The sequence below is a fragment of the Alnus glutinosa genome, chromosome 1 (assembly GCF_958979055.1).
Source record: "Alnus glutinosa chromosome 1, dhAlnGlut1.1, whole genome shotgun sequence".
Taxonomy (NCBI): Eukaryota; Viridiplantae; Streptophyta; class Magnoliopsida; order Fagales; family Betulaceae; genus Alnus; species Alnus glutinosa.
In genome coordinates this window covers 36,048,815-36,070,739 of record NC_084886.1, presented here as the reverse complement: position 1 = coordinate 36,070,739, position 21,925 = coordinate 36,048,815, and positions in this window count along the sequence as shown.

Below are 21,925 nucleotides of genomic sequence, written 5' to 3'. Positions count from 1 at the left end.
TTTGATTCTTGCACTACACCATCATAACAATTGCACAATAACCCCTCACATGAGGGTGGGTCCACTCATGTTAAGAGTTTTTGTGCAGTTGTTATATTGGTGTTGTAAATATAACATTTTCATTTTAAAAAACTCATGACCATGTCATGGGTCACCAAACCCACAAGCTATCACGGTTCACTATTGGATCAGGATCGTCTATAATTTTTTGTCCAAATTTTATAGAATTTGAATAGGTGATTATAAGAGACTACTTATGGGACCCACTTGACCAATAAGTAGTTGAGCAGCCCAATTTTTATTTGATCAGATTAGTTCATAAGTGATATCTGACAATCACATGTCCGAATTCTCTTAAATACAAATAAATAGTTGTAGAAGATCTTAATCCACGTGAAATTAGATGGTTGTCTCACATATAATCAAGTACAATCACTCTTATGCCCATCTTCCTATTATGGATATCTACCATAACATCCTAATTTACCTTCATTAGTCCCTTCCAACAATGGCAAACCACTATTTATCTTCACCTTCCTCCTTATGCGGTTTGACCTGCGCATCTTTGTATTCTTAAATGGATTCTATAGCCTTCCGTACAATATGGTTAGGATGACCAAAATCATCTTTATTCAATTAAGGCAAGGCATATTGATTGGAGTAAATACGTTATCTTGCATTGTTTTTTCTATACTTCGTAGGCTTTGAGTAGGTTCTCTTACGAATATTTTCTCTATATTTCCTATACATATTTATGATTATTTTTGTTGATATATATATATATATAATAACCCATTTATCAAAAAAGTAATGATGAGTTGTCCTATTCATCAGAGGACATTTTCATCGGTTAGCTTGAATATTGACTACACAACACCCTCCTTGCAACAAGAAAAGAACGAAGAAAAAGGTTGCAATAAATGACTTTTGACAATTGGTGCTTCTACCAAGGAATTTAAAATATATTTACTTAGAAAAAATAAGTTAAGGCTTCATAAAAAGAGTTGTTTTTTCAGTTTTGTGAGTGAAAAGAAGCTTCTTTTTGACAAAATTGGTCGAAATTTGTATTTTGTCGTACAAAGTTGATCATTGCTTTTGTTTAGGTGGGGAAGAGGGAATGAGGGAATGAGGGATGGGATTCATATCAATATGGATGAGATATTTATACACATCATTCTGATCTTAATATCCTGTCTATTTAGAGCACTAGCAGCAGATTTTCAACCATTTTTTCTATATTTAAGGAACAAAATTATTTTTTATTTCCCTATAAAAAAACACACCACAATAAATTCCCTTACTTTTCCCTATATCAATTAAATATTATTTTTTTATTCTTATTTTATTCTTTTTCTCTCTTTCCTTCTTTTTTTCTCTTCACTATATCAATTAATTATTCTTCTTTTATATTAAAATAATACATAGGGAATGAATAGTAGACATGTATACATTGGGAATCACTATTCATTCCCAACCCCCTCATCTAAATATAGGGCATCTGCTGTGGGATGTTTTTTGATGTTTTTCATGAAATTTTTCCTAAATATAGAGAAGGGAACCAATATAGGGTAACTGCTACTAGTGCTCTTATTTTGTAAATTCAATGATTGATTTATAAAAAAAAAAAAAAAAAAAAAAAAAAAAAAAAAAAAAGACTGTATGGAGATAGACAGTAGAATGATTTGTACTATTTTTCAACTTGATTAGTTATTGTGAGAAAGTTTATATGAAACTCAGTTGTTCAAATAAATTTTGAGTTATTTGGTCGTGTGCTCGAAAAATTGGGTCTCACATAAGCTTTTTCATAATAACTGTCCAAATTGTTAGTAATTTAAATGGACAAATTTCTTACAAACTAAAATCTAAAAATGACATGTGTCATTAACATTTGACACGCACATCTTTTTTTAATAGCATGTGTTTATCATATGATTTTTTAATAACTTAAATAATAATGCTTGGACTATATTTTTATCCTCCCAAAATTAACGTAGCTTTTAAAATTATCAATTGATCAAAATTCAGTAATGATTCATCTCGAATTTAATTATGATTTTAAAAATTACATCAACTTTAAAATGATAAAAATAAATAAATAAATAAAAGATTAAAAAAAAAAAAAAAAAAAAAAGTAGTCCTACCATTGCTTTAACTTAAAGGTACGTGTCGTTTTTAGAAATTCATTTGTAAAAATTTCTTATTGCAGAAAATTGAATTGATGTGATTAAATATGGAGAAGAGAGGTGTTCAATTATTGTGGAAAATAATGACGCGTCAGTCATCTGTCGAAGGAGAAATAATTCAACCAATCAACTGACGCGGAAGAAGAAAACAAGAAATAATTCAAGGAATCAATCAATGGGAATATGGGATTATAACCCCCTTTCACACGTATTTCATAATTTTTCTTAAAAGGTTTGCTGATTTTTTTTTTCTTTTTTTCTTTTTAAAAAAAACACTTTTACTTACTACCTTTAATATAAACTTTTTAAAAATTATCAATTTAATGTATTTATCTTTCAATTTTTTCAATTTTAGCAATTTATTAGAATTTTTCGTTAAATTCTAATAGAGGTATGTCAAAATTTATAAAATACCTAATTTTTTATGAAAAAAATTCAAAGATATAGGCAGAGATTAAAATTTAACAAAATTTACAAAATACCCACGCTTAAATCTTCGAAAGAAAAAAAAAAAAAAAAGTATTTTGAAAATTTTGATAAAATTTAACGAAAAATTCTAACAAAGTGACAAAATTGAAATAAATTAAAAGATAAATACTTTAAATTGATATTTTTTAAAATTTAATAGTAACAAAAATAAAAAATGCTAAGTAAATATATATATTTTTCATTCTCACTAAATAACCAAATTCCGCAATGGCTTGTTGTCCAAGCGGCGCGCTGGCTCCAAGTGGGTGTGGGTTTGAGCCTCGGCTCAAAGCCTCAAGCCCTGCAGGGTCTTCGGCTGTTCGGCACTCTGATACTCTCTTTTGTTTTGTCTATTTTCTTTTTTTTCTTTAAAAAATGTTTGTCTGCTTTTGGGCGGGAAATCGCTGTCAGAGCAGTTTCAGCATTCAGGTGGGCGGTTCTCTGACATTGGGTCCCACCTGTCCCCACCATCTGCCTCACCTTTGATTCTCCAAATCCCCCCACAACTTTCATACGTGCCCGTGAGTTTGAATTTATGGTTTTAAATTTCTGACCGCTACTCGCTCTGTCTAGCCTCCACGTGTTCTCTTCAGCACGTGCCACTCTCGGGAGGTGCACGTGCCAAGTCACAGTCTAAAGGATCGGAGAGTAGATTAAGAGATTTTGTGGACGTGGGGTCCACACCACACTGCGGCCGTGCGCGCAAAAGTCCACGGGTGGCGGATTTTGTCATCGCTGGGACCCACGCGGTTTTGATCTTTGTCCTCTAGGAGTAGTTCTTTCGTAGGAGACTATATTGTACCTTAACACATGGTAGGGGCTCCTACAAAGAATAAAACCAATTAAATAAATGTTAAATAATAATAAAAATAAATTTGTATTATTGGTTCCTGAAAGTGACATAAATTACCAATCACTATTTGTGATACAAAAAATTATTATAGGGCTATTGTGATAAATTAAAATTACGAATCACTCTCTAAAGTCGTTTTTCGTCCACAAAATTAACAGAAACAGTTAGATTGTCACACCAGACCAATAAAAACACGATACGTGTCACTTTTAATAAAAAAATATTAATATATAAAAAATTAAAAACTTAAAATTATATTTTTTAATTAAAAAATTAGGAAAAGAAAATGTGTGGCTGCCCCAACCAATGGGATGGCCGCGCGCCACCCTGAGAGCCCAGAGGTGGTCGAGGTGACGCGCGACTACCCTCATTGGCCGGGGGTTATCGACAGCCACCCCTTTTCTTTTACCAATATTTAAAAAAAATAAAAAAAAAATAAAAAAAAATTTAAGTTATATTTATTTATATTTTTAATATATTTATTTATTTTTATTAAGAGTGACACGTGTCACTATTTTATTGGTGCTAACATGGTGCCTAACGGAATCTAACAAAAAATTTTATCGAAATTTAACTCTAAGAAGTGATTTGTAAATTATGCTAACTACCGAGACCAATAGTGCAATTTTTCTTTAAAAAAAAAAAAAAATTATTCTCTAGGCTTTAAAGAGTTAAGTTTTTTTTTAAAAAAATACTATTAAGTTAAGCATTTTAATAATCATTCTATCGGCTATTTTTTCTGTCCAAAATTTTCAAATACTTATAGGACTCGTCGGCAACACTTTCTTTTAGGATAGTTGTTTTGTTTTTTTAGTAAAAAAAAAATATCAACAATACTTCATGGGTTTTTTTTAGGGAAAATAAACATATTTTTCTCAAATTATATAACTCAATTGTACATTCGCAAAAATACTAATTGTGTCAATGTCTCTCATAAACTACTAAAAAATGTAAATGTCTCTAAATTTTTTTCAATAAGACAAAAATTTCCTTATAAATTTTTTTTTAAAAAAAAAAAAAAAAATTAAATAATTTTTTTAAAAAAAAAAAAAAAAAAAAACTGAAAAGTACATAAAAATTTGAAAAACCTTTTTTTTTTAATATAATTTTTTGTTTTAAATTTTTAAAAATAATTTTAAGAAATTTTATTAATTTTCTAAAGGGTATTTTTGTCATTAGAGGTACATTGACAATTTTTAGTAGTTTATGAAGGACACTGACACAATTTGTAGTTTGAAAAATATTAACAACTGGGTGGTAATTTAATGAAGGTATGTGTACTTTCCCCTTATTTTTATCTTTATATTACATCATAACAAAAAAAAAAAAAAAACACTCTAAAAAGCGAGACATGTTACATTTTCATCTTTTATATATTTTTCATACATTTTTTTTCTCTAAATCAAGCATCGTCCTACAAATCCAATGATTGATTTAGAATAGAGATGTACAAGAGATATAAAAATATCATTTATCCTAAAAAGCATCGTCAAATGAACCTAGAGTTTCTATCACTTAAATTGGGAAACAAAAAGAAGAAGAATATTATGGATATTGATAAAATAAAATAAAATAGAGGTTAATGTTTGTTAATGTATTTAGGTAAATTTTTTTTTTTTTTTTTTTTTAAGTGTTTTTATATGACATAAAAGTTAAAGATTTGGTTTAGGTGCCTGTTAGTACAGTTTTCGGTACTGTGTGAATGGTATGTTCTTCGATATTCTTCACACTCCCACGGCCACTACAAAACGACTAAAATTAAAAGACCCTTTTAGAGGGGTCTCACTTCGATGCCTAAATCAATCTCTGAAATAAAAGTATGCTCAAGGTATTAAATATTCAGTTTGTCGTTTATACATGGGGTATGGGCCCATTTATAGGCTAAAAGATAGAGGTCAACCTGAATTAAGTTTCCTGCTCCTTCTTGACCTAACAGTGCCGTCAGAATTTGATTTGGACTTGAATTCCTTAGTAGATGTAGGATATGTTCCGAATCTTCAGAGTGATCCTGAATCTTCAGGGATTCTCGGATCTTTAGGGATTAGATTTGGACTGGGAGTCCTATCCCAATTCTACTGGGAATAGAACTGTTGAACAGATTTTTCAATGAGTTATAAATGGACCCAGAGTGTGACTTCTATCTCAATTCAACTTGGAGTAGGGTTTTAATCCGGATTTCTTAGGATGAAGTTGATACTTGAGTTTCCGAGACATGCTTGTCCCCTGCCTTAGCGGAATGAGTTGACTTTCAATCCCGGGATGTCTGTATTCCCAAGACTCAATCAGGATGCACCTCCTGTCACATATTCTCGGGAATAGCTTTTCCGGATATGACTAGTTTGGGTGTCTATCTCCCAGGATAGGACTAATCAGGAGTCTTGTTGTCTCGGCTTTAGGGCTGCCAATTCTCATTTAGCTAGTACTGACCTGGAGACTCATGATTCTACAGATGAGGCCAGTCTGAGTGGCGTTATTCCCAACAATGCCAAATGTGGAAAAACATATACCTATTTTTTAAAAGAAACATATTTAAAGCCGACTTCTTATTTAATTATTATTACTTCTTCTTCTTTTTTCTTTTTTTTAAAAAAAAAGAGTTAGTTGAGGAAAATGGTAGCCGCGTGGCCACCCCTATCTAGTCCAAATGGTCACGCGACCACCTCTAGCCTGTTGTGGTGGCCGCACGGTCACCTTTGGCTTGTTGTGGTAGACACACTACCGCCCAAACCAGATCAGGGTGGCCACGCAGCAACCTTGCTCCTCCACTGAGAGTGGCGACATGACCACTAATCTTTCTCTTCTTTTTTCTTTTTTAATTTCTTAAATAATAAGTTAGCTTCTACCTCTACAAAAGTTGAATACTTATTTTTATCAAAATATTCCTATAAGTAGGTGTGAAAACTTTATGATTATTTTTTTTTTTCCCGTAACACCTGAGAAAAATAAATGAATTGAAAAGATTAGAAAGATGGATATAATAGAATAAAATACTAAATTAAATACATATCATAAGAAGAGATAAATATAGCACAGTACGGCTCGTAGGCGTTAGGTCGGAAAGAACCGAAAATCGAGATCAAAGCTCAAAATTTCTAAGTTTCTTTGCAAACTCTCGATCAACCAAGAAGAGAGCTTGATCGAACAAGTTAGTGATATCATGTGTTAGCGAGAATTTTGCATTGGAAAATGAACAACCAAGATTGAGGTTGGCGATCTCGATCAATCGAGTTTCTAGCTTGATCGACCAAGCGGTAGTGTGACATGCATTTAGTATAGAAGAGCAGCAAGTTGGCAAGAGTTGACCCGCATTTAATACGACATGACATGATTTCGATCGACTGAGCTGCAACAGGGCATGAGTTAAATGCTGTCAAATCATTATAGGCCGACCGAGCTTGATTTACACAAACTTCCTGGGCCTATTTAAATTCCGAAATTGTGTGAGAAAACTTAGATTTTCATTTGTTCTCCAAGAGCATAAAAATTGGGAGAGTGATGCTGAGAAAATGGAGAAAATACGAGAAGAAGAGGATTGAAGTGGTACAAAACTTTTGGGAAGACAAAATCCAAAGGCAAACCATATTTTTGATAGTATCACTTGGTGTTTTGGATTATAGTTAATATAAAATTGATTTTGTCATTGATAATTTTGTTTCATGTTTTGTTTTGAGAAGTGTAATTGTATTATGGAGACATTTTGTGTTGGAATTTTGATTGGTAATAAACAAAGGGTTTTGAAGGGTATTATTAGGGTTCTTTTGAGTATGAAAAAAATTTGAGATTTGGGCATATTTTGTGGTAATGTAAGAAGTTTTTTTTAATTTTTAATTTTTAATTTTTTATTTGGATAGTTTGACTTTGCGTTGATGGGTTTAATGAAAAAGGGATGGAATAACTAGGATTTTGTAGTATTCTCGAACGTTGGAAAACACTGCCCTTGAGTATCGGTTGACCGAGAACACCATAGAAAGCAATCCAAGAGCACTCGGTCGAAGCTTAATCGACCAAGGGTCTTATTGAATGTCTCGATAAATCCCTCGGTCGAATGAGGTTCGATCGAGATAGCCTAGTTTTGAAAAAGTTAAGGTTTAATGGGAGAAATATCGTTAGGAGTTTGGGATAAATTTTAGAGTTCTTAAGATGAATAAAATCTAACTAATGAATGTAATATAATTCAAAAGAACACACGGAACAGATCGGACATGTAAGTGAAGGACTTAGCAAAAGTTGTAAGTAAACTCCTTACCAAAAATATTGAAACATATTCTACTTGCAAAATATTTATCATGAGCTGCTTTTATCATATACCTGCATAGTTTTACTTGTGATTACAAGCCCTACATTTTAAGTATTTTGTGCACAACATTAAATGTTGATACTATAATTTATATGTTTTACAAGAAAAGAGGGTTTAAAAGAGAATAAGTATAAAAATGAAATGAAAAGACTAGTTTTACAAAAAATAAAGTTTTATAAGAAATTAAAATTTTAATTTCCTGGTGTAGCCGGGGAGTGTAACGTCCAAGAGATTAATTAAGAGTTTAAAACACAAATTAGACTAATTAAGTAAATAGTTAAGTGAAGTATGAGAAATGAAACTTAGAAAATAGGTTAAGTATGAATTTTTGGGCTGGTGTCTAGATGGGGCATTTGGGTGTCTGGACAGATAAGAGAGTAGCCGCTATTTGCGTAGGTAGACTACACCATTTTTGTAGTGTAGGTCTCGTATTCCCTCTATATCCGGACGGGATGCAAACGGACTGGACAGTAGGCTCAGGTTTAGAGGCGTGCCGGAAGGGACATTTGGGGTGTCTGGACGGATCAGACAGTATGTTCCCTGTCCCATTTGTGTTCGGACAAGCTGCGGACATGACACCTCTGAACGACTCACTGGACTTTCCACGTCAGGGAGTTTGAAAGGCTTTCTAACCTGTCCGGATGGGACGAGGTGTAAATTGGTTGAACGCATTTTTAACTCATTTTCTCTCATTTTCTTCCCTTCCACATGATTTTCTCTCTTCTCTATCCTAGGGTTTGCATCCAAACTCTAGATCTTGGTTTGTAGAGACTTTCAAAGCCAATCCAACCCCAAAAAAGCAATTCTTGGTGCAAGATCGTTGTTTTCACCAATTGTTTTGAGGTAAATCCACAAAACTCTAACTTTTCCTGCATCATGTGTTGATATTTAAAGTTTGAGTTTAATCCATCAAATTTCTCTATGTATTTTGTGTTTATTGGAGTTCTAAACGATTACCAAGCAACGGGTTAGAGTTTTTCTGTGGTAAAACTCTATTTTTGGTGGAAAATTAAGGTAAGACTTAAACTCTAGATTTTGTTTTAAGCACTATAAATTGAGAATTTTTGTGTCTAACCCTAATATTTTTCATATGGGTTGGTGTTTTTAGTTATTGGGTAGTCAAATGGAACCCTATAAACTCTATGGGTACTATGGGATTAGCTCTTGAGGCAAATTAAGAATTGAAATGAGGTTTAAAGTTATAAATAGTTGTGGGTTAGTTTTAATGTGTTATTGCAATGTGAAATGCAGTGGTGCATTACAATGCTTGCGTTGGGAATTCCATCACAAGCTATCATTCAAGCAGTTCAGGTGAATATTTCACTCACTGAGAAAATATACTAAGTTATTTGGTTTTAATGATGTTACAAAATGCTATAATTGTTTTAATTCAAGCCGATAATATGTTGTGGTGATATATGTTTTATGAATGCTTTTGATATTTTCAATCATGTTGAGATATGATTTGATGATGGTTTATGAGTTTTAAAGTATGTCTTATAAAAATTGAGATATGTTTTATGAGCTTTATAATAAGTTAAAGATTTCATAATTTGTTTGAAAATGTTATGAAGATTGTATGATGTTAAATGATGAATAAGTGTGAGAAAATATGGCATGAAAGTATAAGCATGGAACGAAATCATGAACGTTGAATTTAAGACTAAGGGTTAGAGTCTAATCGGCACTCAATTGTAAGACTGGGGGTTAGAGTCACACCGACACTATGCAACCAAGACTAGGGGTTAGAGTCCTACTAGCACTATGAAACGATGAAAACAAATAAAAGGCAAGCATAACACGATAATGATATAACATGATTTATTATGGTTTTCATGCTAGACGTATAGACGTATCAATATGCAATATGAGTTTAAATGAAACAGAACATATGTATATCTTTATGGGCAAGATTGTATATGATAATTTATATATGTTTATTGTTTACATGTATCAATTCGCTTGTATTTTTTAAAGGTTTAAAAAGCTTGTATACGAGTATAGCTGAATCACACACACACACACACACACACACACACACACACACACATATACACACAACCGAGTAGTATGATTTCACTTGTTTATAAAATACCAGTGTTTAACTTATTAGCTACAAAATGTTTTAAAATTGAGTGTTATACCAATGATAGTTATTATTGTAAATGTATGGTAGAAATAAACAAATGTTGGTTTATTACGAAAACTTAGTGAGTTATATACTGCTGAAACTATGGACTCATTATTTCACCTATGTGGACATGTCAAACACCATGATCCCATAGATGATGATGTTTTGGTTGCAGATACTGCAGACATCGATGAGGACCATGTAGCTCTGTATTTAGGTTATTACGAATGAGGCTATTCGCGTCGGTCGCATAGGCTGGACTTGTTGATAGTGTTCTTTTGAAGTAGTACTTTTAACTTTTGTATATGGCCATGTGTCATATACAAAAATAATTTTTAAAAAATCATTATACCCTTGTCATTTTATTTTTTAAAAGAAAATCAAACATAATTGGAGGTAGCAATGTTTGAGGGAGAAGGAGGCCAGGTGGCTCACAGCATGCAACCGAGGGGTTGGCCTTCAAGAGAAAGGGACCACTCCCAAGTCCCAATCAAGTGGTGGCTCTCAGTGTTTTATATATATATATATATATATATATATATATTAAAAAAATAATTTTTAAATAACAATGGTATAGTAGTTTTTTCATGTCGCATTTATTATTTATTTAAAAAATAATAATAATTAGAGGTCTTAAATTTAAAATCTTTGCAAACTCAACTATTAAATTGGCTAATTAAAAACTTAAGTCTAAAATATAAAATATTTGAAATATTTTATATAAATGAAAAGCAACTTGTAGATATTAAGAATGCTACGCTTAGCTACTTAGAGTACTAGAAGTAGTTTCCCTTAAACTTTTCTTCCATTTAGGAAATAAAACCCATTTTGCTTCCTTATTAAATGTACTCCACAAGAGATTCCTTCATCATTTCTCTATATCATTTAAATATTATTTAAATTAAATGTTAAGAGAAAGATAGAAATCATTTAATTGTTTCAAATAAATGCATGAGGAATGAGAGAGGAAAGAAAAAGTTTTTATGTTAAAATAATGCTAAGGGAACCACTTTTGCTTCCCTAAATGTAGGTACAACTTTTAGTTTCCTTAATTTAGGGAACAACAAGAAAATTAGATTCAAGTGTTTTTTAAAAGTTTTCCCTACATGTAGGAAATGGACTGAAATTTAGGAAAGTTGCTGCTAGTACTCTTAGAGTGAAAGAATATGTCGATTTGGAGGACTAAAAGAATATTTTGACCCCAAACACGCGAATTTGGATCCTCTCCATTTTCTCTCCATTTAGTGTAACAATGAAGGCATAGTTATCTTTTCACACTTTCATGGAGTGTGAAAAGATAACTATGCCTTCATTGTTACACCAAATGGAGAGAATCCTCTCCATTTGAAATGGATTGAAATGGAGAGGATCCTTGTCACGCTCCCTTCTCTCTCTAGTTATCGTCAATTTAGTAATGATCCAAAGTATTGACCTCATGCTTATCACAAGTGGGCTTAAAACTTGACTACAAACGCACAAAGCTTATAAATAGTATCATGCCTACCCTAACCCTAACTCTAACAACTTGTCGGGGCGTTAGAATATATGGAAAATATATTATACATTCTAATCGGGGGCACAGTATGGGTTGAATATAATATGGTTCACTTCAATTGAAATTGTTTTTAAAATTATGCTCCATCCTTTCATGCATATCTTCTTCTTTTTTTTTGGAACATATGGTTATATATTATTTTTATTCAATCATATTAACAATAAATATCAACTTTTATTCGGAACATAAAAATATCAATAGAAAACAACTAAAAAAAAAAAAGGAAATTTAATGAAATTTTCATGGTCAACATTAAATTAATAATACAAATTAAGCAATAACTAGTGCTGGAACTAGCTTTTCTAGTTATTTAACAAAAAAATTTAAAGATTTCCACATTGTGTACTTAGTATCATGTTCTTATGATTCTCATGTTGTGCCATATATGGTCTTTAGATGCTCAAATAAAAAATACAACCTTGCCCATGACAAATCAATATAACAACAAAAATTGCAAAGGAAAAAAAAAACACAGACACATCCTTATGGGGTCTACATGTCCGGACACGTGTTCGGATAGCTAGCTAGGTCACATAAAGGGCATTATCATAATTGTCTATCCAGGAGTGTGAAAGAGTAGCGAAAAATGATTTACGCGCAAATGAGAAAATTAAATCATTTTACACCTTGTGAAGATTTTTTTTTTTTGGTCATTTGAATTTTTTTTCAAGTTAACCAATATTTTATGCCGTTCCAAACATTTAAAATAGCTACAAAAAAAAAAAAAAAAAAAAAAAAAAAAAAAAAAAATTTACGCCAAAATAAACTGGCAGCTCAACACGTTTTATGTCCTTCTTACTACCCTTGAAAATTTGGCTAGCCTTAACATTTTTTTCAACAATTGGCTCTTCTACCCATTTTTCAATAACACAGCCACAAGGAATTGTGAATTGTACCTCCTGTCCTAATCTTTAGAACCCTTTTTAATTTCCACCAGCCACCAGGTCAAGAGATTATAAAAAGTGTGAATTCTAGCTATCTTTAGATTATATATATAATTAATTAATTAATTAATTAAATTTGTATTTTATTGGGAGCTTAGGCTTGGGAGTTGGTCAGTCTCTCCTGGAATTATGCCAGAAAATAGGGTTTCTATACCTTGTATCCTGGATTGAAAAAGACATCAAATCTTGAGGTTTTGCATGGTTTAAGATTCAATGATGGGGAAGTAACTAGAGTCAAGATAATCATGAAACATGCATACATTTATAAAATATTTATATTTCTCCCCACAAATTAAACCATATATATATATATATATATATATATATATATATATATATATATATATATATATATATATATATATATATATATATATATATACTTATCGATTATATATATATATATATATATACTTATCGATATTAATCATCCTTCTTCCCGGCCACAAAGATGTACGTTAACGTTGAATAGTCAAACAAAGCTTCATTTTCAACGGATTTGGTGGAGCGAATTCTCCATCAACAACGTACACAAACCCAAACTGCATTTTTTTACCAAACAAAAGTCCCCGATTATTTATTTAAAAAAATTCACTTAATTCTTCTTAATGGTTACAGCTTTTGAAATTACTCCTTTAATTTTTTTTTTTTTTAAAAAAAATTATAATTTAGTGTATTCGTCTTTTTCATTTTTTTTTTTCAATTCCACTCATCTTTTAGGATTTTCAGTTAAATCCTGTCAAAATTTTCAAAACACATTTTTTAAAAATAAATAAATAAATAAATAAATTTCAAAGATTGAGGCGTGTGTATTTTTACAAATTTTGTTAAATCTTAACCAACGCCTAAACCCTTGTAATTTTTTTTTTTTCTAATGGAGGGATGTAATTGAAAAAAAAAATGAAATATGAATACACTAAATTGATTGTTTTTAAAATTTAATGAAGTAATTACAAATGTAACGAGAGTTTAAGAGAATTAAGTTAAGTTTTTTTTGTTTTTTTTCAATTTGTTTAAATATGATGGTGGTAACAATTAGTGGCGACAAAAATGGTGGTTGTAACAATGAAAAGTGGTATAAATGATATGAAATTTATATAATAACACATTCTTTATAGAATTTGATTTTAGGATTTGGGTGCCTAAAAGATGTATGATTTTTTTTATTTTTTATTTTTTTTTAATTTTGAAACAACCCTTGTGTTTACTTAAACAAGTAAAATCAATATTAAATATTTTTAAATAAATAAAATATTGCCTCAAAAATTTTCATCTAAATACCACATTAGATTAAATTAAGGGAAAGCCTCCCTTGCATAAACCAAAAATAATAATAATAATAATAATAATAATAAATAATGTAAAAGGTTGGTGGTGTCAACATCTCCCTTTGGCGATTTCAAAAAGGCTTCTTGAAGGTGCAAAATCATTGTCAAGGGACATGCTTTTCACAAAGAAAACAACTGACCCCCATTTGTTCTTTTTCTTAATGATGATGGTGATAAGATACCTTCACCATAATATTCACTATTAATCTAATCTTTTTCTACAAAATAATTTTCAAATCACAATATTAGCGGCGGATTACATTGATGCTTTATTTTGTCGGAAGATATTCTGCTGATTTTTTTTTTTTCTAATACAAATATATTTGTTAAAAAATAAATGCCCTATCTTGTTTGAGGGAAAGTTCCATCAATCTATTTAGCTATCTTGTCCTTGATAAACGCCAAAATATTATATTATCACTACAGCTAATTTTTTTTTTTAATTTTTTTTTAATATTATCTTGTCCTTGATAAACGTCATCTAAGTCTCTTAAAGGCTCAAGGAATTACAAAATTTACCAGAGCAATTAACTAAACATGGTAATAAATGCATGATAATAAAAACAACATCAAATTTTAAACTTCATTAAATGCATAAATGCTTGGTCTAAAGTAGTTCCAAATGCCAAAATACTTAATAAAAATCTATGATTAAAAAAAATATATATATAGGTTTAATATATTTTAACCCCTCAACTAACATCTATTTTTTATAAAGACCCACGAACTAACAACTGTGACATTAGTAACATCAAACTACTATTTTGTTGTAATTAAACCCATCCATTCACGTTGTCCGTATGTTTGGTTGCAAAAATCGCAATTGACCAAAATCTTTTGAAAATACCCTCGTTTTGATACTTAAAAAACCAAAATTTTACATTTTTACCCTTTTAATTATTAATCAATAAAAATTATTATTATTATTATTATTAAAAAAAAAAAAAAGAAGAAGAAATATGTGGCTTGCATCCATAAGCCACCCCCCAGCCACCATATGGGTGGTTCATGGCCCACCCCAGCCTATGGGGGGTCGCCGAGCCCCCCCACCTTAAATTTGGGGGGTGGTGGTTCGGCCACCCTTTGCGTTTTACCCCTTTGTTTTTTTTTAAATAAAAAAAATAAAAAAATTGCTTTTTTTTTTTTTTTTTTTTTTTTAAGTTTATTATAATTATTTTATTATTTTGGTTTAAAAAAATGAAGGGTATTATAGGAATGTTGGTAGAAGAGTGGTTATGTGCGTGGCGCGTGGCCATTTTTCCATCCAAACAGACAGCAACCTCTAACGGAGTGGCTTAAATGCAACAAATTGGTAGTTTGATGTACCTAAGTGTAACAACTGTCAATTCATGAAACTTTATAAAAAATTGTTGTTAATTGAGGGGGCTAAAGTATATTTAAAAAACTCAAAAATTATTCTTGTGCAACTTCACTTATTGAAAAGTTTTAAAATACTTTATGTTGAACTCAATGATTCCCTAGGTCCCCATTTCGACCTCCTATGACATCCTGCTCATAACCTAAGAATAAAACAAAAGAGGTGAGTGGAAAGACTTAGTAAGGAAAATATTCAATTATGAAACGGCTGGTTTAAATTTGTTTTCCTTCAAAATTATGTTTTGGTAAAATCACATCAAATCATATTCACTTCTTTTGAACATATTAATATATTTACTTATACTTTCTCTTACTATGGCCCATGTACACCATTACGCCCCATATTTTGAGGTTGCGTAGTTCTTGTAACCAAAGCAATGCATGTGGCTTCAGACTTGCCGGCTCACCTATTAACCAAGGTGCACTCAGCGTAGCAAACATAGTGATAGATTCATACCAAAATGTCTTTTAGAGGTTGCACTTCCATCGTAGTGTCGATACCGTGATGCGCTTTCTTTGAATGCTCTTGCGGACAAAATTATCTCCTCCATAAACGTGCCCTAATCATATAAAAATTTTCTCATTCTCTTTAATTCTCTTAAAACATCACCAAGTATTCCAAATGAAATTTTTGAATATAATGGAAACACAATTGGAAATTGCCAAACATGATAGTCCTTATATAAAAAATAATAATAATACAATCAAATACCAAAGTAACGTAATTATTTGTGAAGAAGCTACAAATGCCTCCTGCTTCCACAATTTGTGGTTTCAAGCCCATATTAATTTCTCTCGACTATGATACATTTGTTTCATTTTAGCTAATGAAAATGATTGGAAAGAAAAGACACTCTCTAATATCTGTCTTTCTATGAGCAAGGCGTATGATAGAGTTGAATGGTGCTTCTTGGAGGGAGTTATGCGAAAGATGGGTTTCGATGAGCAGTGGATACAATTAATGATGATGTCTATACAGTTAATGACATATTCCATTTTGATCAATGGCGAATTGCATGGGAGAGTTGTTCCAACTAGAGGCATTCGACATGGGGATCCATTGTTTATTATATGTGCTAAGGCATTGAGTGCGCTCTTGCAGTAGGCAAAACAGGGTAAGAAACTCACAGGAATATCAATTAATAGAGGAAAAGTGAGGATTAACCATTTGTTTTTTTTTGCAAATGATAACCTTCATTTTTTTAAGGCTCATCTTATGGAGTGAAGCTATTTGCAACAAGTGCTGGACATCTATGAGAATGCGATGGGACAAAAGCTAAATAAAGCGAAAACTTCTATGTTTTTTAGCAGAAACACCAAGATGAAGATTAAAAGACAGCTTACTAGAATATCAGGATTTGGAGCTATGCAGGCTTTCAAAAAATACCATGGATTACAAGCAATGATGGGGAGATCAATAAGGTGTGCCTTCTAGAGTATTAAAGACATAATATTGAGTAGAATAAGCAATTGGAATGTAAATTTTTTTCTTTATCAAAAGTAGGCAATGAGATTTTATTGAAAGTAGTTGCTCAAGCCATCCCGACTTAAACTATGATTCCTTTCATGTTACCTAGAAGTCTTCATAGGGATGTTAATTCCATGATGCAGAAATTTTGGTGGGGGCAACATGAAAAATAATCGAAGATCCATTGGCTGATGTGAGAAAAAAATGGAGGCGTCCAAAAGTCAAGGTGGTCTGGGGATTCATGATTTAAAAGTTTTAATAATGCGTTACTGGCAAAGCAGTGTTGGAGACTCTTTCAGAATCTGAAGACTTTGGCGACCCAGATTATTAAGGTAAAATACTATCATTATGGATCTATATTTTGTAAAAGTTCACGGGCCTTATCAGTCTTAAAAGGTGCCTTGAGAGATGAGGGGTGTCCATGGCTTATAAAGACCCCAGGTCATATGTCTCTTGGCGATGGAGGATACTTTAACACGCCCCCTCATGTGTGGCAACTTTTGGCCAAACACGTGTTCAACATCGGGAGGGAAAGGCCCATCATCGTCTAAGGAACCTGCTCTGTGATGAGTGCAAAATATTGAATATTTAAACCCATTTATTTATATTAGTTAATTCTTTAGTTGTATCTTAATCTAATGTTTTGTGTTAGATTTGTGTTTTTAGTGTTTTGTAGGTTGCTAAATAAAAACGGCAGCTTTAAGGTGAAAAATGCAAAGCTTGGAAGAAAGCACACTTTGAGAAGACCTAGATGATGTGTTTATATTTAACCAAATCAATGAAATGATTAAATCGAAATTTCTTTAATTGGAGTCAAAATCGGATTGGATTAAATTTCAGATTCTGCACATATTATAGTATTTTGGCCATAACTTTACGCTCAAGTATCAGATTAAGGTGAAACCAGCGGCGTTGGAAATCTAACTCAAAATACTACAAATCATTGTAAAATAGGATTTTCCTAATTTGAATTTCTGCTATGCCAAAATTGTCCCGCAATATAAGAACGCAAATCTGGATGAATCATATTCCGATTTGTACTAGGATTGCTTCCAAATTTGACTAGGAGGTTGAAGTACGATTTTTCTGAAATTTCTAGGACTTCTAGGGTTTGTTTGGTACCTATAAATAGACTGTCAAGCCTCAAGAAAGAGGATAGGGAAGGTAGAGACCAAATATATTTTCTTCTTTTTAGTTTAGTTTTTCTTTAGGTTTAGGTTTTATTTTTCATAATCATGTGTAGCTAATTTCTCAACTAAGGTTGAGAATGAAGCCTCATCGATGAAGAACAACAATACTCTCATGTAAGTTTTTATTATCCGATTTTATTGGGTTTAATTTTTTCAATGTTTTACTTCTTTTCAATATGTGGAATGATTATTGGATATCTTTTGTAATTCAAGGATACATTTAATGATTTAAGATAATTTCACATAATTGATTGCTTGGTTTTTATTTATAAAACAATTGGATATCCCTTATGATTTATTCTACGGATACAATTGATGTTTTGATTTAAATTGGATATTTTGTTGTGATTTATGGATACACTTGATTATTTGATTTAAATTGGATTTCTTTTGTGATTTGTGTAAAGAATTGATACATTGGATGATTTTGATTAAATATTTGAAGCATAGTAAAATATACTTAAAATTTTAATTGTGAGAACTTCGGATTAATATTGATGAATATGGAGTATGTTGTTATGATTCGGTGGGTGTGGATTCCAAAACCTTAGTACCTTCTCTTTCGTTTTATTTTATTTTATTTATGTTTTCTTTTTATTCACAAAACAATTTCTCAAACTTTTGGAACTAGGTTAAGATTTGATTAGTTTAGAAACAAGATTGTTTTTCAAAAACACAATTCCCTGTGGGATCGACCTCGCACTTGCAATCTATTAATTGCAAACGATTCGTGCACTTGCGAGTACAATTAAAATTTACATCACTCTGATACCAGGAAAAGGAAAGTGAACAAAATGTGTTCTTTGTTTGATAATTTTTACAAGTCACGGCAATGGCCTTATATACACATATATGCAGAGTACACTAATTGTCTAACATAGAAAATAAATACAGAATTCTTGACTTCATGTAATTGATGTCTCTTTCCTTCTTTGTGTGATTGCTTGGCTGGCTAATGGAGGGTGATTTGCAGCGATACTAATGGAGAGGAATCTGCAATGATATTTCCTTATAAGGCTTGATCACGTCTTGCCCATCAAGTCTTTCCCTTTATACTCTTATGTCATCAATCTGTCATTATACTCTTGTTATGGCAGCAGAATGATTCGTGGAGATTTGTCTTCACTTGAATGTGGGCTACAAGCTACGTTAGGGGTAGGAGGGTCATCTGGTGTGGGATCATCACTAGCTGGAGCATGTAGTCTAACAGCCCCCCGTAAGCTAATGGGGGGAACCACCATGAGCTTAAACTTGAGAAGTAAGAACTGAGCTGAAGCAAGACCTTTTGTAAAGACATCTACAATTTGATCACCCGAGGTTATGAACTTAACAGAGATGTCATGATTAACCACTTTCTCGCGCACGAAGTGATAATCAACCTTGATATGTTTAGTCTGTGCATGAAACACCGGGTTGGAAGCCAAAGCAATAGCACTTACATTATCACACCATAACGTAGGCACGGAGGGAAGAGAGATACCAAGGTCTTTGAACAACAACAAGATCCAAAACAAATCAGCAGTGGTGAGGGCCAAGGCACGATATTCCGACTTCGAACTTGACTGCGAAACAATGGCTTGTTTCTTAGCACTCCAAGCCACTAGGCAGTAGCCAAGAAAAATTGCAGAACCTGAAGTAGACTTGAGCTCATTGGGACTTCCGGCCCAACCCGCATCATAATAAGCAGATAATTTACAGGGTCTTTTGGTGTAGAGTAAACCATGATCGACAAAATTTTTCAAGTAACGTAGGACTCTTTTAGCAGCTGTCCAATAAGCTGTTGTGGGGTTCTGCAAGTGTTGACAGAGTTGGTTAATAGCAAATGCAATTTCGGACTTTGAAAGGGTGCAATACTGAAGAGACCCAACAACATGGCAGTATTCTAAAGGATCTGAGAGAGGAACCCCATCAAACTTGGAGAGTTTGGTGCTTGAGCAACACAGAGAAGTGGATGGTTTGGTTCCTTGCATCTGAACAAGATGGAGTAAATTTGAAATATATTTGGCCTGACATTAGTGAAGGCCAGTAGCAGTTCAGGTGGCTTGAATACCAAGGAAGAATCCAAGAGGGCCAAGGTCCTTCAAAGGATATTCTTGCTGGAGGATGGAAATGAGAGATTGAATGGCAGCTAGGAGTGGGCACAGGCCGGATTTTAGTGTTTTTTAAAATCCGACCCGCAATGCACGGGTTTGAAATCCAGCACCCGCAACCCGTAACAAAGGGATGTCAATCCATTAATCTTTGGGTGTCATGGATCGGGTAGGATGCGGGTCACCGGGTTGAACAGGCACATCAACGGCACTCCCGCAGTCCCGTTGATCAAACAAGCACTAGAAAGATTTACAGAGAAATGGAGAGGCTGAGCACGAGATGGGTGGCGGGCATATGGATCCAGAGCAGCTGCGGCTCGTCCTACACCTGCAGCTTCTACTCCTCAGTATTGAAATCAAGCTAGGGATATAACCAATCAACGCTCGACACCGTGTCCGTCTTCATGGACATCGGCACCAACGCCGATGTCCTATCAGGCCTCCTATACTCCTCCGTGTATGTGGTAGGCCATGGGTGGTCCACGCAGCGAGGCAATCCAATGCTTCTTGGGGTATTTCCTCATGTGGGCGTCCGTCGTTGGATTGATCCACCAGCCGGGAGTGCCGTTGATGTGCCTGTTCATGTTCCTGGTCGCTCATTCTCAGACGTTCTTCAAGCCTTGATCTTCGGATGGATGGGGATGCACCATCTGGTTTGAGGTTTCACGAGAAAGAGTTGGGTTGAGTCGTGACGTAGCCTAGGTCTGATTTTAGGGTTTTTTTTTTAGGTAAAATCTGATGGTATCAAAGGGACCTCGGGGCGGGGCAGGTCTGCGGGTGGGAAAAAATCTCATACCAAAACCCGCCCCTTGAATCACGGATCAGCAGATTTAAGATTCGTGATTTTCAAACACAACGTAATATCCGTTATTGACAGGGCAGGTCGAAGTGGGTCGGTGCGGTTTTGTGGGTACGAGAACCTGTGAGGATTATATCATCGACATAGATAAGCATAAACAACTGAATGTTATCATGAGTGAAAATAAGTAATGAGGAATCCACCAAAGAGGCTACAAAGCCAAGTTCCTGCAGAAATGATGAGAGGTGATTAAACCAGGCTCGAGGAGCTTGCTTGAGGCCGTATAAGAATTTGTGGAGTTTGCAAACATAGTCGGGATTAGCCTTGTCCACAAATCCCTGAGGTTGTTCCATGAACACTTCTTCCCCAAGGTAGCCATGTAAGTAAGCATTTGAAATGTCCAATTGATGGATGGACCAATCAAACTGAATTGTTAAACTGACAATGATACGAATTGTTGAAGGTTTAATCACGGGACTAAATGTCTCATTATAGTCGACACCACACCTTTGCTCAAAACCCCTTGCCACAAGTCGTGCCTTAAATCACTCAATCGAGCCATCCGGTTTTTGTTTGATGTTATACACCCACTAGTAGCAAATAATGTTGTGATGTAAGGGGCGAGGACACAAGGTCCAAGTGTCGTTGGAAACCAAGGCTTGAAATTCTTGAAGCATAGCTTCCCTCCATCGTGAATCTGTGGCAGCTTTAGTAAAACTGGTGGGCTCCTTCTCGTATAGGATAGTGTGATAAGAGTGAAAGGGGTGTTTAGTGGAGTGAAAAAGTTTGAAATTAGGGAAGTGTTTTGGTTTGAGAGATCTGGTTTGTGTTCGAGTAAGCATGCGGGAAAGGGTGGGAGGTAAAGGTTTAGGGGCAATGGTAGGGGATTGAGGGGGAGCAGCGTGCGGGAGGGAGTGGTCCACGTGTGGAGCAGGGGAAGGTGAGGCGGGTGAAGTGGATGGTGCAACGTGTGAAGGGGAGAATTCAACAGGTGCAAGGTGTGAGGTAGCAAGTGTTTCAGCAGGTGGGTGGGCAACATGGTTAGGAGAGGCATCAACATGGGAAGGAGGGGAGGCAGTAGGTGATGTTTTGGCAGGTGGGTGAGTAGTGTGTGAGTGAGGAGTGTCGTCAATGTTGGAAGGAGGGGAGAATTCAGCAGGTGCAACGTGTGAGGTAGGAAGTGTTTCGGCAGGTGGGGTATCAAGGAGAGATGGCAAGTGGCTCAAGGAAAATTCAACAGGG